At 42.3% G+C, this 17,215-nt stretch overlaps 1 protein-coding gene and 1 pseudogene across 1 annotated transcript in view; one reads left to right on the top strand and one right to left on the bottom strand.

Annotated features, from left to right (window-relative positions):
* The window catches only part of Mpped2 (metallophosphoesterase domain containing 2), a 170,867-nt gene that overhangs the window by 64,781 nt on the left and 88,871 nt on the right, over positions 1–17,215 (top strand). The window lies entirely within an intron of this gene.
* On the bottom strand, positions 14,381–15,025 carry LOC103159968 (annotated as a pseudogene).

Below are 17,215 nucleotides of genomic sequence, written 5' to 3'. Positions count from 1 at the left end.
AGCAAGAATAATGCTTTTGAGGTTGAAGATGAGCTATTTAATGAGAAGGTAGGAGGGTGGGCAGTAGGGGGTGGGTCATGGCAGCTCAAGATGTGAGGAGGGGGCATGCGCTGCAAATTTTAGTATAATGCATAATGTTGAAAGACATTTTATCCCATCATAAAGATTAGCAGGCTGTGTAATTCAATTTAAAATTGGTCGGCGTGTCCTGACTATTATAAAGCTCTTCTTTTTTTTTGTTTTATCACCGTTGCATTACTTCATGTCTTGCCCCAGTAAAGAATGGAACATACAATGAAATCATATAGAATGTCCCTTCATGATCCCACCTCTTGGAGAAATTGTTGATGAATGTGAGAAATTACCTTTAAATGAGTTAAGAAAATGCTTGCTCAATTGAATGCCTCCTTTTTTTTTTCTTTTTCTCTCTCTTTTAAATGTAAAACGAATTTCTTCTGAGCAAGCAACCATTAAAAGTGAAATTCTTTTAAAAGCATTTGCAGGACACAGGGCTTGGTTCTCAGAATTCCAACGTTAGCACTTATCTCCAGTATCGTTGGCATTCCTGTGCTATTGGAAACCCAAAATGCAGTAACTTATGTTAATACAAAACTGACAGACCCATGTCTGATGGCAATTATCCATACTGGGGGGTTAATAAATGTGCTTAGGATTGCTATCTTGATTTTCTTTATTGCAAGAAAAATGGGCTGCTTCCTAGGCCATGCCTCCTGCTTCTTGCTAGCAGCCTTGATGACTTGTTAGCCACCTGCTTTGGTGCTGGTGTTTCATGAGCTTTTCTAAGTTAAGCATTCTTATTAAAGAAATGTCAAGCCTGTTGGCCAAATTAGTGTGCGAGCACGTGCGCACACACACACACACACACACACACACACACACCTTAAGTGAAATTCAGCAAGGAGTGGTGATGAGACAGAACGCAACAGAAGAGGGTTTGGAAATAGGAGCGGCACTACTTTCTCATCATGTTCTCACCACTGTTTCTAGTAGAGAGAGATCTGAACCCACTTTTTCAGGTCCAGAGATGGCTTCAGAGAAATAATGCAGAGCCCATCCCATTGACTAACTCTGCCTCACTTTGTTGAGAAGTAGCCTCATGTCCATCCAGACTCGGTGGGAGAGACGTTATGATTGATTAGCAATATGTGCCGTGCTGTAGGACAAGGGCACAATTGCTCACTTACTATGTCTTTACTATGTCTGGTTTAGTGTCATTCATCTTAGGTCATGTGATGTTAATGGCCTCTGACTATGATAGACAGAAAATTGACAAGCTGAAAAGGTATGTCTGCTTTTTAATTTTTTTTCTACTCCTTATCAGAAGGTCTCTGAAGTAGCTGCAAATTTGGCTTAGTGAGATTGTTAAATCTCCTTGACATAGTAGCGCATTCAAGCATATCGTGTTCCATGTCTGTTGATGGTTCTCAGCATGTCTGTGAGGTAAATCAAGACTAGTGAATAAATAAGGCTGTCAAGAAGATGAGAAAAATAATAAGGCTTCTCTGACAGAATATAGGTAGCAAATTAACTCTGGTTTATGATCCTAAATATTTTGGCAATTAAGGTTGTAACCAGTTTGATGGGAATTGACTTTGGAATAGCTTTGAATCTCTATTTAGTCAGGCAGCTGTAGAACTGGAGAAACTAGTCAGTTTAATTTACCCTGTTAGATTCTTTACATCTTGGGCAAGTCAGTTTTCTGTGGCTTCTAGCTCCAGTTCCCTAAACTTTTCTATTCACCATGGTCTCTCAGGCAGGTAGTTCAAAATTCTGACTTCTTGAGACTAGTGTCCATTTGTTAAATCACACCCTCTGCTCTGGGGTCCTAAAAATTGGAGCTGCAAAGGGATTTCCCCTGCTAATTCAAGTGGCTTGATCACGTGATTTCTCAAGTTAGGGATGGATTCTGCATCTTCTCCTTGTTATTAACCAGACTATTCTCTGCCACACTCTTCTTCGTGACCTGTGGGGACTTCACTTACTTTGTCTATAAAACAGATGCAGCTGTTGCTTTAGAAGGTTGTTACTGAAATTAATCAGGTTGCTGTGTAAAGAGTTTTGCAGTGGTGCCTGTTGGAGGGTAGATGTTATATGTGTTGGATCTTAACCTCATAATTGCTGTCCTCATTTGATTTCATTTACAGGGACTCAATATCTTGCCAAAGGCAGAAAATCAAACCAAAATCTAACCAGGCTTTTGCAGTGAAGACCAAAAGATAGACAAGAAAGTGATTGAAATACTATTAATTGAGTGTATAAATATAAACATAAGTCAGGTAGGAGGCTTCTGGCATGAGCAATAAGGGATTTATTGTCCCACATAACAAATCTGCAAAGCACTGTTGAGGATCTGGCAAATTTTGATTTCAGTGCTATATGGAAATCGAGTTGTTTCTTTCCATCTTTGTTTCAACCTGTCCTCATGTGTTGTCTCTGTACCAAAGGATGGAGAGTGTCTGAACAATTTCCACACAGCATAACATGACAAGTGTTTGGTGAAGAAAAAGCCATTCCCTTTCATTGGCTTCATTGTATATAGATGAGTGTCTCCAGAACCCTTCAGTAGACTTCCCCTGTGTCTCCTTGGACAGCACATGTTCTCTTTAAACAACCACTGGTGAATGAGGTAGACTTAATGACTAATTAAGATCCACCAGCCACGATCTTAGCCCAACTCTACCTTTCCTGACTATGTGACTTCCCAGAGAAAGATGCAAACATGGTCAAAACTGGGAGGGCTATGATGTGATGGATTCTAATAGCCTGTAACCAGTGTGTTTCATTTGTGTATAAATGCCTTTGTGTAACATCAAGAGGGTACCTACTATTTTCCTAAAATGGAGCCCATTTGGTGTAACTTCCTGTGATTTATTATCCTGGCATGGCCTAGCTCAGCCATTGTAGTCTTAGGTGACATTTTAAAATGCATACCTGATTACCTTGTTCTGTCTTTTTTTTTTTTAAGCATTTATTTATTTGGGGAAGCATGCTTGTGTGTGTGTGGCATGTACACGGAGATTAGAGGACATCTTTTGAGTAGTTTTCTCCTTCCACCAAGTGGATTCCAAAGATGGAACTCAGGTTGTCAGGCTTGGCAGGAAGAGCCTTTTATCAGTGTAGCCCTTCCTATCTTACTCTTGGCTTTTTGTTTTTTTGTTTTTTGTTTTTTTTTAACTTTTTCTTCCCCCTTTCCTTTCTATCTTTTCTTCTGTTTCACCTCTTGTCAATACCATAAACAATCTATAGGAGCCTTCTAACAGACAGTGGGTGAGGATTTTCCAATACAAATGAGTCCAGAGGGAAGGTTGTGAGGTTGGCCTCTAAAAATCCGAGAGGCAGAACCCATATTTGAGTATCATTAGATGGCTTTTTGTAGGAGATCCTAAACCTGCATTCTTTTGCCAATCGGACATTGTCATGTTGAGATTCCTGAAGACTGCCTTGGAGGCATCCTTTTAATAATTCAAGTTAATTTCTTTGTTGCCATCACTGATCATCAAGTGATGGAAAGACAGGCTTGTCTGGAACCAGAACCCATTGGTACAGAATGGTAAGAATCCCTTGTTATGCCTGCTGAAAGATAGAGAGAGAGCTGTCTCAGCCTACCTCACTGCTCCCTTCCAGCTGTTTGAGCTCATTCCCTTCGGAAATGAACTGTGCAGCCCTGTGACTGGACTGATGACTTCCTCTGCCTATGGATTAGAATGACCACAGGACAAGAGACTTCTCTTCCAGCCCTTCCCTGGGGCACTTTTAGCCATAGAGATTTTATCTAATTGCTACAAGAAAGTGGAAGTGCAGATAGAGAATGTTTTCCCTTAAGGTCACAGCCCACTCAGGCCTGGAAAATCAGAATCGCCTCAGCTGGAGACTGGAATCTGACCTGAAAGGAGCAGGGGGGTGGAAAAGATTCCTTACATAATTCTGCAGACCAGCAGATTTAGGAGGAACTAGATAAAGATGCTGTGGATCTCCAGCCATATGTTGCTAAAAGGATTGTACAGTTCAATTCAACTATGTTCCAAGAACTTCAAGAGAGAGGAATTGGTATGGACCTCAGGCCAGAACCCCACCCATTTACCCATCTGCAACTTGTTTCAACCACAGCAAACTATTTTTAATTTTCTCTTTAAGTTTCCTAGTGATGACTTCTTTCCAGGTATGGGCACAAACCTCTCATATATAAGAGGATCTGTTTACTTCTCTGTGTCTCTTGGTCCCACCTGAGCTTAAGTCTAATGAGGGCAGATATACTTTGTCATTTTCCACAACATTCTTCCCAGCCATCACTAAACACAGTGCTGTCAAATCCTAAAACCCCAGGAAATGTTAGTTCAATGTTTTAGCAAGATTGAGATTGTTCCTTGAACATGAAAAGACCCTGTTTAATTATAAAATTTCATCTTGACTTTCACAAGGGTCAGGGATCTCGTGGGATTTAATGGGGTCTAGTTAGGTTTCCTTTCTAAAAAGTGGCTAGATTTGAAAAGTTGGTCTAGACCTAACTTTGTAATAGCCTTTTCATAAGCTAAATAGAAAACAAGAACAAGGGAAGTAGGTAGGGGTATGGAGATGGGTGCTTACTGGACAAAAATGCCTGCTTGGGCTTGGATCCAGGCACCCATGTAAGAGCCAAACATGGAGGAACATGGCTGCAATCCTAGTGCTCTGAGGTGGAGCTGTGTGGATCCTGAGGCTTCCAAGCCAATCATTCTAGCCAACCAGTGAGCTCAAGCTTCATTGAGAGACTCTGTCTCAAAAAATAAGATTGAGAGCATCAGAGGAACACAGCAATGCTATTCTGTGGCCTCCACACAAAGAGACACACAGGTAAGCATACCCCCACACCAGAAAATAAACAGAGCCACAAAAAAGAAAAAAAAAAAGGAGACTTCAATCACAGAGTGAGGGCATGTGAGAATTAGAGTTGAAAATGAAATGTTACACAACAGAATTAAAAAGGAAGGAGTAGTTTAACTCAAAGCATTGTTCTCCAGTCATAGTAGAAGTTTTAGATGGCTTTGAAGATAAGTGTTGAAATCCTAAGTGTTTAAGTTAGAGCCTACAATTGTTTTTTCTTCCTTCAGTGTACCTGATTGTCATAACACACTAAAGGAATTCAATTTAAAATAAAAGTTTATGATCAAAACATATTGTATGAAACTTGAAATTCTCCAGGAACTAATATAAATAAATAAATAAATGTAACCTATTTTCTGATCTCCATTTTCAACATTTAAGAGCCAGTAATCTTGACTATTGTTCAAGGAGGTAATGCAGTTCTCTATGAGGAGAATAATCCCAGCTAAGAACAATAAAGACTGGCGTGTTAGAACCATGTAGAGATGAAACTATCATCGCAATAAACTACATATTATAAGATAACAATCTAGGACAATTTATCCTCCCAATCTTCGACAAACCACTTTGTTTTTTGAGAGGAAGTGAGGGTGCCTTATTGGTTGAGTGTAATTGAATGTAGCCCATTAGCTATTGATACATAAAGGGAAAATTGAGATATTTATATCCCAGTATTGGTATTCTGGATTTTATTAAGGATGTTTCATTAGTCGTATTGGAGAAAGAAGTAAAATTTGGAAGAGCTGTGGCTGGACCAGGGAGGTAGTTTCTGTTACTTTACCTTACTCTGATATAAACTCACAATTAAAACAGCCAAACAGATGCCTTTTATGAAAGAAAATTGGTATGAACTATAGTAGAAGGGATTCAAAGAGAATAGTAGAATAGTCAGTCAGACTGTCACCACTGTGATTCAAACTTGGGAGAAACAGATTAAAGGAGAAGAGACTTATTTTAATTCCTGATCTCCGAGGTTTCAGTCCATTGTCTTACAGCTCCATTACTTTGGGTGTGAGTCAGGTAAAATGTCATGGCAGTAAGAGCGTGTGGAAGGGGAATGTTTTCAACTCATGGTGGCCTGGGAGCAGAAGACAAGAAAGGAAGCAGTAGACACAAGATACACTTTCCAGGACAAATCCCAGGTCACCTCTCCCAACTATGTCCTATCTCTCAATAACAGCACCTTACTATAACTCCATTAAGATATTAACCCATTTATCAGGTCAGTGCCTAGAGGAGCCAGTCCCTTACCAAAGGCCCACCAGTTGGCAACCAAGTCTCTAATGTCTGAGCCTTTAGGAGATATCTTAGATTCAGATAAAAATGGACGGAGTATCTCAAGAATGAAATCTGAGCTGCCATCAGTATAAGAGAGGACAGTTTTTTCTGTGTGTCTTGTATATTACTTGATGTTACCTATAGAAAGCGATGGGTTTCAATTTTAGGAATTCACCCTTATGGTTCTAGAATGATCATATTCTTCTGAAAAACCTTTCAGTCCCTCCTAACTGAAATCTTCTGATCTGTAATGCAAGCCACAAGAATTGTGTGAGTCAGTGGAGGAGGGGAGGATTGGTCTTCAGAATCAGGCATCCCCCTCTGTAACTAAGACACTGGGTGACCTTAGTAGAGTCATGCAGTCTTGTAAGGTTTCAGTTTCCCATTCTATAGAAGGAAGGACTGATTGCTGAGGTCTCTGCATGTTTGGAATTCAGTCAGCCTGGACTCAGAGAAGAGGAGGTCAGCAGCACCCTGCTGCCTTGAGTTTTCTGTTGGAAGCAAAAGGAAAGAGCTGGGCCTGTACAACATAAATTAGCACAAATTCTTTCATCTGACCCACTGGCTTGGGGGCCTGAGAAGATGCATACACATGTCCTGGATGGGCCCAGGCAGTGACTCATTTATAAAGAGTGGCCTCTACAAAGCCAGCTGTCAAAACAGCAGCAACTTGCCTGAGAGGCCTAGAGGTGAAAACATCCAGATGAAGTGATGCAATGAAGACAGACACTTCCCTCAAATGATAATGGCTACACTATTCACTCCATCTATTGATCCCAAGTCCTGGGAACAAAGGATGGGGAATGTTTTGAATGAGTAATACTAAACGGCAGAAACAATTCCCTTCTCTTTCCACATGGCAATGCATTAGCCGTGGGATGTGTCCTTTCCTTCATTTATTTATCTGTTCACTTGTTCACTCATTCAAGAAAGTCCAGTTTCTACCATCCTGACCGCTTTGCTTCCCTTTTACCACCAAAATTGTCTACCTTATAACACATTTTCAAAATCAGATTTAGCAGGAATGCTGATGAGATGGCTGTGTCAGTAAAGAACTTGTTGTACAAGCATGAGGACCTCAGTTCAGATCCCCAGCACCCACGTAAAAGCTGTGGCAGCATGTATCCTTGTGATCCTTTCACTGAGTGGAGTGGCAGAAATGGAGGACAGATACTGTGGGCTACTTGGTCAGCCAACCTATCCAGTCACTGCTCTTTGAGTTGAATGAGACAAGGATCCAATAAATAAATAAGTTGGAAAGCAACAGAGGCAGACACTGCTTGTGACTTCTGACCTCCACTAGTGTGTGCATACACACAAAATGGGTATGAATACATACAAACATGTACACACCCAGCCCATACACAAAGGTTTAGCTGGGTGTGGCAGCACAAGTGTAATCCTTGCAGCTGGCAGGCTGAAGCAGGAGAGTGATGTCTTAAAGGCCAGCCTGGGACCCTGTTTCAAGTTAAAAAAAAAAGGGGGGGGGGCGGATTTTGTTTCTCAATCACAAATGAATTATATATCTCAGGAATAGACAGATAGATAGATAGAAAAAATTGGTGGCGGCATTCTAGAGTGAAGTAAAAGTAGGATTTTTAATACTTTCAGGCTATGTTGAGTACAAACCTGTTGTATCCAGATGATTCCTAGTCAAGATAGAATTATTCTTTACTTCTTCATTCACTTGATAGATAATTACTGAGACTTTCTGCGAATACAGAAACCTCTAAGTTCACAGTGAGGTGGAGAGGGGGCCTTTGTAGAGCAATACTTATTCTGTGAAATGAAAGCTCCTGAGCTGGGAGTTCAAATGATGAGTGAAGGAGTGGCTGGTCTTGGCCAAATCAGAGAGTGTGCCCACTCCCCAGGCAGTACTGCTTTTTGTCTGGAATATACTCTTGAGGATCTGGGGGTTCTTTAAAGTGGGTGTACTGGCTGGTTTTGTGTGTCAACTTGACACAAGCTAGAGTCATCAGAGAGGAAGGAGCTTCAGTTGAGGAAATGCCTCCATGAGATCCAGCTGGAAGGCATTTTCTCAGTTAGTGATCAATGGGGGAGGGTCCAGACTTGGTGGGTGGTTCCATCCCTCTGCAAGTGGTCCTGGCTTCTATAAGAATATGGCATGTGAAGCAAGCCAGTAAGTAGCTCTCCTCCATGACCTCTGTATCAGCTCTTGCCTCCAGCATCCTGCCCTGTTTTGAGTTCCTGCCCTGTCTTTCTTTAGTGGTGAATAGCAATGCTGAGGTCTAAGCCTTATCAACCCTTTCTTCTCCAACTTGCTTTATGGTCATGATATTTTGTTGCAGCTGCAGCAATCAAAACCCTAAGACATAGGGTGAGTGTGATGTGTGTGTAGGGAGTATACATGTTCAAACTCGTGTGTTCATAGTTCACCCAACTTAGTGAAGAAAACACTACATAAGGCAGAGCCTTCTTACAAGCCGAGTTGGTGTCTGCTAAGGATCTCATGACAAAAAATACTAGGCTGGGAGATGTAAAGAACAAATTTCACAGAGTTATGGAGGCTAGAAACCCAAATACATGGCAGAGTTTGGCTTCTCCCAAGGGCTTGCAGATGGCTATCACTTGCTGTGTGCCCTCGGCTTTTCCTCTGTGCATTCACACCTCAGGTGCCTTTATGTCCAGTTCTGCTAAGGATGTTAGACCAGTTAGAGGAAATCCTACTGTGATGTCCTTTTTAAAGTCCTTGTAGTATGTTGAGGTACTGGGGTAAAGGCCTCCTCATGTGTATTTGGGAGGGATAGTTTGGCCCATCACAGAAGTGAGCCAAAATCTGGGAGACTTCCATACTGCCTAAGGAGAGTGTGTGGGAAGAAGGTAGAGATGCGTACGGTAAGGGGCAGAAAAGGCAGAGTGTATTCACTTCACTTCAGAACCAGGACCACTCTGCTTGTGTTCATTGTACTGAATCAGTGGGAACTGAGCTCAGTAGACAGCACACCTACAGTATCTACATTAGGTAGAATACTCTGAATAATGTAAAGAAGAGCTTTAAAGAACACCTTCTATCTTATGCAACCCACTATGACAAGGCATGGGCTCCAGAAGACACTGTGGGAACTTAGCTCTAGCTGTTGCTTAAGATGCTGGCAGCTGGGTCCTCAAGACTCTAGGAAACAATGAGGACAAAAGACAACAGGGACCTGACAGAGACCTACAAACTCCATGTCCAGAAATGCCAGGCCTCGGGAGACACAACACACTTTTCTAGAAATACTTTACCACTTAAGAATGTGCACTAGGATAATGAGAAGGGGAGAAGAGGAGGGGTGAGGAGGACATGATGGGACAGGGAGGTTGAGTTGGGGGAAGAACAGAAGAGAGCAATATAAGAGATTCTATAATAGAGGGAGACATTATAAGTTCAAAGAGAAATCAGGCACTAGGGAAATGTCTGGAGAGCTACAAAGATGACACCAGCTAACAATCTAAGCAACAGAGGAGAGGCCACCTTAAATGCCCTCCCCTGATAATGAGATTGATGACTAATTCATATGCCATAGTATAACCATCATCCAGCAGCTGGTGGAAGTAGAAGCAGACACCCATAGCTAAACCTTGAACTGAACTAAAATCCAGATGCAGAGAAAGAGAACTGATGATCAAAGGGGTCCATACCAGGTTAGTGAAACCCACAGAAACAGCTGACATGAACAGGGGAATACTCTTGGTCTCCAGACTGATAGCTGGGAAACCAGCATGGGACTGATCCAGACCCCCTGAATGTGGGTGTCAGTGAGGAGACCTTAGAAATCTATGGGGCCCTTTGTAGTAGATCAGTACTTATCTCTACCATAGGAATGGACTTTAGGAGCCCATCCCACATGGAGGGATAATCCCTGAGCCTAGACACAAAGGGGTTGACCTAGGCCCTAGCCCAAAGAATATGACAGACTTATAAGTCCCCCTATGGAAGGCCTCACCCTCCCTGGGAGCAGAAAGGGTATGGGATGGGTAGGGCATTAGTTGGGGGGGACAGGGGAAGAGGAGAGGAAGAGCCACCTGGGATTGACATGTAAAATAATTTTCTTTCTAATAAAACAAAGAGGAAAATAACAAAGAGGAAAATACCAAATTACACAACCATAAAAAAACTCAGTGTCATCTTAGCTCACAAATAAATAAATAAATAAGATTCCTAGAAAGAAAGAAAGAAAGAAAGAAAGAAAGAAAGAAAGAAAGAAAGAAAGGAAGGAAGGAAGGAAGGAAGAAAGAAAGAAAGAAAGAAAGAAAGAAAGAAAGAAAGAAAGAAAGAAAGAAAGAATACGTATTGTGTAATTTCAGAAGGGAGCCATGGCATCAAAACACAGGGTTCGTCTAAGGAGACCCTAGGAACAGTGTGCCAATGGAACCAAAGTTCATTGGTGGACATTTCCTTATTAACTCTGATTGCATGCAGTTCCTACTTGTAAGTAATTGGTGCAATTGAGAGATGAGGCAGAGAAACCCTGGGAGAGGAAATAAATGCAGTCTCCATCTTCCCTATCTTATCAGTGTCACAATTGATCAAAATAACCTCTCCTGCAGGGTTTCCTTGTGAATTTTATCCTTGCAGTGCTTCATTACAATTTTGAGTTATAAAAGGGGAAAAGTCAATTTTATTGGATCCTAAATTTTACTCAAAGCAACTTCCTGTCCAGAGTGCAAATTATTAAAATTGACGTAGGATGTGTATGCGAGGTAATATCCCCTTTCGTAGGCCTCTCTCTAAATTTCAAGACACTCTGCAGAATGGATTAGATTTACAGGGTGTGGGGACTCTGAAAAGAAAATAGAATTGTGTATTGATGCCTTCAGAAATATTATTTGATGGCAATAAAATATTCCCTGAAATTCCCTTCAGAGGGGAGAAAATGGAGTTTGTTTTCCGTAATTGCATTTTCCAGCATTTGCTCTCACACTTTCCAATATAAGCCAATTGCAACCTGTGATTTGGTTTTGCTTATTGGCAAAAGTACCATGTAAATTGATCTGTGATGCATTTAAAGAAGATGCCTTGAAAGTTTGGAAATTGAGATGGCTTTTTCTGATTAGATTTCGAGAGTATTAGGGTTCATTTCTATATTTTAGTCTAATGTAATATTAGCCAAATATGTTCTTTTTCAATTTAGTTTTAATCAAGTTCTAGAAGACCATTTTCATCTAGCCCCAGTGGTGCTGTTAAGGCAGAGATTTTATTTCTACTGTCAGCCTTCCACTCTGGCTTCTGCAGCCCAGCCCCAATGAAGTCCTGTGTTGAAACCCCACATTCATGGGCCCCAGTGTTATTTGTACACACAAGAACAGCAGTGATTTCAAAAGGATTTTTAAATTTCTATTTGCAAGGTTAAGGAGGAAGGAATTTAAAAGGCCTCTAAAATAGTTATTTCTCTTAAAAGATATGGCCTTTATGCCTTGTGTTATTTTTATTTAATTTGGTCTTCACCATGCTTAATGATGTAAAATGCAAACACACGGGATTTCCATTTGTTCCCCTAATTATTCGGTAGAATAATTGCCACTTATTTTATAATCATTGCTGGGAGGAACACCTTCCTCTTACTCGCTTTTGAAAGGCTTTGTGGGGGAAAAGATCCAACATATTTGTCAGCTCAACATAGAGCCTTGTCATAGGCACTTCCCTGTTAATAAAGAAATTTACTGAGCACTGTCTTAAAGGGGTAGGAAGGAAGCAGGAGACTGATGGCTTATCCCAAATGAAGTTACAATGCAAAACGAGATGTAGCACAGAATCACAAGAGTAGTCTTTTATGTCGGGTATTGTATCCAATCTTTGCTCATTTGGTTAATTTCCATGCTCACTTTGTAGGGTAGGTCCCATAATTTTTCTTCTGATGGTAATATTAGGTTAAATAGCATGCTTTCAATTTGAAGGAAATAAGCGATGACACTGGGCATTTGACCTAAGGTCTGTGTGTTTCAATGCCTGTCTTCTTCCCTCCATGCCTTACATTCATATTCTCCACCCTCCTCGGGGATGTAAACACACACACAGCCGCTGAGATGACGCCTGACAATGTCTTTCCCAATTTGTCTTGGTGCTGTCTTCTGAAATCGTGATTTGGATCCACCTTTCTGTAGTGGAAGGATAGCTTGAAGGGTCTTTAGAAGACAATCCATTCAGATCAATTTTGTTGCATGCTGTTCTAAATTGTTCTAAACAAGTCAAGGCCCTTGTCTGCAAGGGAACAGTTGGATAAAATAAACAGTGGAATACACTGCTTGTGACTGCTGTTGTCCAGACAGACGGTGGCTTATAGGATTGAGTGATTCCCAGTCAAACAGATACCACTATAGCCAGGTGGCACAATAGCTTCATGTGTACCACACAACATGTTGGCCTGGGTGGCCAACTTAGAGATACTCAGTTGAGAACAAGGAGGTGTTGATCATTATGTTTATTACCTTATGGTGTCTACACATAATATGAGTGTGGATAGTGTGTGTGTGTGTGTGTGTGTGTGTGTGTGTGTGTGTGTGTGTGTAAGTTGCAACAGAGTTATGACTGAGATAGGAATGCACAGAAACAAGAAATTGCTGGGGGAGGACACCATCTCTGAGATGTCTTCATGGTCTCTGAAATACGGTGAGCACTAGCAGCTGCACTCTCATGGCTTTGCACTTCTCAGTTATGTCACTCATCATTGGTGAATTGGTGGCTGTTCAGATCAAGAGAGAACCTTGGGGCAGTAGGGTTATGGGGCAGACTTTTGTCTCTTGTGTGTGGAACAATGCCTGTGGCATTTCTGGTACCTTAGCAGTCTCATTGTGAAGGAGGCTTTTCTGCTGTCTTTGTATGCTCCCCATAATTCCTGTAGTGGACTGTCAGGCTTTCACTCAGCATTCCTTCATTCTCCTGGGATTCTAGCTCCTCGGCCCTGACATTATTGTAATCTAGTTTTCTGTGTTTAATATTTCTTAGACTTGGTTTCCCATTGCAAGCATGGAAGAAACCGTAATGCATGAGTTTCAGAGGAGAAGGTAGCAGTGTGAACCTGCTGTGTGGCTCCATCAGCAAGTGTGAGTATTCACGTGAGAGCTGTCAGGACTTGTGGAAATTAATGGAGCCTGACGGGGGACAGACTGAGGTCAGAGACAGAGCTTGCCCTCACTGAATGTTTCTGGTGGTTTTGCAGCTGAGGCAAGTGAGTGCAAATGTGGAGCCAAGAGGGATTCTTGGAAGTCTTTGCATCCATTTAATGTGTAGGCAGTAGACACCAAAAGCCAGTCTTTTCTAGGCACAAGGTGGCCTCTCTCCTTGTGGCTAACAGTGCTCCCTTCTTGCTTCAGACGGGACTCGGCCTTCTTTGCAACCCTCACCCACCCAGAAATCACCAAGTGAGGAACTGAGACAAGTCTCTCTAGGCCGTCCCTGACCCTCATTCCCTCTATCCTCCTAGCCCCATCTGTTATTTTTCCCCTTTCAACCTCCTGCAGAATCTTCTACTTGGTCAATTTTCTGGTTTGAGTTTTCCTAACTCATTCCTCAGTAGAATAGTCTTCAGGGCTTTGAACATTTTCTATGGTCCTTCTGGAATCACCATATTAAAAGTATAATACCAATTTTAAGCAGGGAGATTTTCCTCTTCTTATCTGTCTTGAGGGTGTCTCAGGGTTCCTTGCACCACTGGTGTTCTAAAGCATCCCTGCCACTGGTGCAGGAGGGCCAGAGGTTTTAGGGATGTGATCAGATTGTAGTCTATCAGTATCTCTCATTTTGTTTAGAAACAATCCAGTGATGATCGTAGTGTATTTAGGGTTAACTGGGCTCTTTGTGATCCTACAAAGTGAGGATGCTGCCCAGCACTTCAGAACAAAGGTGAGCCTGGAGGCTGTGCTTCTGAGTCTGCTTTCCCTGGCCCCTGGGAGCCATAGCATGTCCTCCTTATTCTGACCTCACCTCTGTTTCTTCTCTTCTTGCCAGAGAGTAAGCTTTACTTACTGGCAGTCTTATGGCACTGATAACCTTGGTTTCTTCACAGGTTTTCAAAATTTCTAATTTAGGAGAATGGAGAGGGGTATACATAGGAATAGGAGTTCTTTTTTTGTTGGTAACAAAGGATGTTTATTCAAGCGTGACCCCTTAGTACAGCCATATGTATAGAAATATATATATATGAAGTCAGGAAACTATAAATCATGTTGCCATGAAGTCCTTCCCTCTCCTTTGGTTCAGCTTTCTCGGTAGGCCCTCGTCTCGGCTCTTCTTTCAAAATCCCAGAGTGTGGAAGGCTGGGGTCACTTCTTGGCAGCTGCTACCTGGGCTGCCAAATCTGCCTCTTTCTGTGCAGCCAAAACCACGGCCCATTCCTTCTTGAAAGCTGCCAGTTTTCCTGCACTGGTCCTTCACCACATAAATGCCAAGGGAACGAGTAGAGCCAATGATGGAAAGGACAACAGAAGACGGGGCACATCTTGCAGGGCAAAAGTGTCATACTTAGTTTTGACACAGGCAATCTCATATATGTGCTTCAAACTCACAAGGCCTGCTACCTCTTTCCCTGTTTGTCGGGCCCCCTTCTCAATCCCAGCTGCTGCCTTCAAGAAGTAGGAAATAGTGGGTTGCCCAATCTTAAGCTCAAATATCCTGAGGGCCTGAGAGACTTGGCTTAGCTTCGACATGACGTGGGATTTTCAGTCTTAGTTCGCCTTGGAGCAGCAAGAGCTACACTCTGGGCACTGCCATTTTGGATCAGATGAAATAGAAGTTTTTAAATTTTGCTTCAGAACTAGGTTTTCTTTTACATGTTGGCTTTGGATGCTTTCTGTGCTGGGGGTTTCCCCATGGCTTTAGCAGACAAAAGTAAGAGATCACAATCAATTAGTCTTATTTACCAGTTTCTTGATTAAAAATATAGATCATGGGAAAGGTGGTTTTGTCATTAGCCCCAAACTAATGAGCCATTTTGGTCTCCCCTTTTCCCATAATCCCTACTCAGGAAGAATGGAAAGTGTCAGGCAAGCCCATGTGGAAGGCAGATGCCTTGGAAAAGCGAATTGTTGGAATACCTTCGGTAATGATTTATAGCAGAAAAATAGTCTGCAGTTATATGATACTTAATTTTGAGGCACATTAATTTTTATTGAAGGAGTGGAGCAAGCTATCCTGGGAATCTTATTTGTCTAGAGCAGCACTTGTATATGATCATTTGAAAATGATGCGCCACTGTCCCTTTTCTGACTACTCTCTATTAATTTCCCAGCTACTTCAGTTCACGGGATTATCCTGTCCCTCCCCGGCTCCTATAGGTGTCCAGTTTATAGCCTGGGCCCTCTTTTCTCCTGTCCAAGCTTTGCCCTACTTCTTATAATAAAGCCAGCACTTTAATTCTGGGACTTCACATCAACTTGACCTTCTTTCCCTGCCTCCCTTCCCCTCCCCTCCCTCTCTCTTCCTTCCCCTCCCCTCCCTCTCTCTTCCATTCCCTTCCCTTTCTCTCTTCTCTTTTCTCCTTTCCCCCTCCCCCCTCCCCTCCCCCTTTCCCCTCTCTTCCCATCCCCTCTCTTTTCCTCCCCTCTCCTTCCCTGCCCTTCCTCTCTCCTCCCCTCCCCCCTCTTTCCTTTCCTGTGAAGGCTCCCAAATTCTCCTGGGAGATAGTGGGCAAGAAAATTATGCCCCACAGCTGCAGTAGAGTTTAGGGAATGCCTCACGCCTCACGTGAGCCAAGATATGTGTTGTCATAGCATGAAGCTGACACTGCCCCTCGTGTCTCATGCATGAGAATCCCATGACATAGCCAGAGAAACATCTAGAATGGAGAATTCTATTTGACGGTACAAATGAAAAGGGACATATAATCTAGAATACAGAAAAATATCACCATGGGGTGAGGAAGTGCCACCGGAACTCATATGATAGAGGAGCCTTAGCCAGGTGTGATCAGGGTCTAATAAACTGGACCTTATGTGATGAACATTTTAGCTTGGGAAGGAAGATTTACATTCTAGTCCCACTTGTGCTATCTTCGTGGATGGTAACTGTACGGCAAACAGCAGCATCTCTCTAGTACTGGGTTTCTATCTATATCCATAGAATGGAGTTGGGTGAATTGCATTGTTATTTTTTACATTTTAAAATCATTTTTAAAAAGCTTTTTTCAAATATAGCCTTTCCTCATATTGCAAGTTCAAGGAACACAGAGATGTTGAGGTAAACCTGGGAGTAAGTCCCTCCCCTAAGCCCTATGCTTCTTTGTTTTTTTTCCTTTTTTTTTTTTCAAAACATGGTTTCTCTATGTGGTTTTTGGAGCCTGTCCAGGAACTTGATCTGTAGACCAGGCTGGCCTCAAACTCACAGAAAGAGATCTGCCTGTCTCTGCCTCCTGAGTGCTGGGATTAAAGACGTGCACCACCACTGACCAGCCCCTCAGACCTGTGCTTTTCTTCTGCATCTTGTTCTAGCTCTAAGGGGACCTCAGACTGGTATTCCAGTCTACCTTAGCACATTCTCCTGCCTCCATGCTGTGATTGGCTGGAGCCACTTGAGTCCAAGATGCTGTGTGTAGGGACACAGTCCCTTTGTTTACTTTAGAGTGAGGACCTACACCTGACATGTACATAGCTAAAGATGTCTGCCTGCACTGGGTGCTGCTGATACCTTGTTCTTTGCTACACACATACAGAAAAAGGGCACCCACGGGCTCTAGAAAGAAACCAGAGACATTTCATGCGAGTAAAAGCTGATAGGAGGAATGGAATCTGAATAGCCTGCATATTACTCTTTTGTGAATGAAAGGTCTAGAGATGGGCTCCTGGACAAGAGGAGGAAAGTTTTGGATGGTTCTATGGAAGGTCTGCCTTACCACTGGGCACAATATGGAAGCTACCATGCTTCCTATCTTTACCTTTACCCAATGGCCTTGTTGGTTCTGATAACACTTATATTGTCAGATTCTGCATAGATTTCAGAGATTTCTTTTCCATTGCCTGTTACAATTCATTGAGGGCAATGCTGTTGTGTGTGGCATCAGGGAGTGATAGGATCTACCTATGAAGTAATTGCTTCTTGGAGGGCAGTCACGAGGGGTATTCT

This window comes from Cricetulus griseus, chromosome 6 (genome assembly GCF_003668045.3).
Source record: "Cricetulus griseus strain 17A/GY chromosome 6, alternate assembly CriGri-PICRH-1.0, whole genome shotgun sequence".
NCBI lineage: Eukaryota > Metazoa > Chordata > Mammalia > Rodentia > Cricetidae > Cricetulus > Cricetulus griseus.
This window is presented reverse-complemented; position numbering and strand designations above follow the sequence as displayed.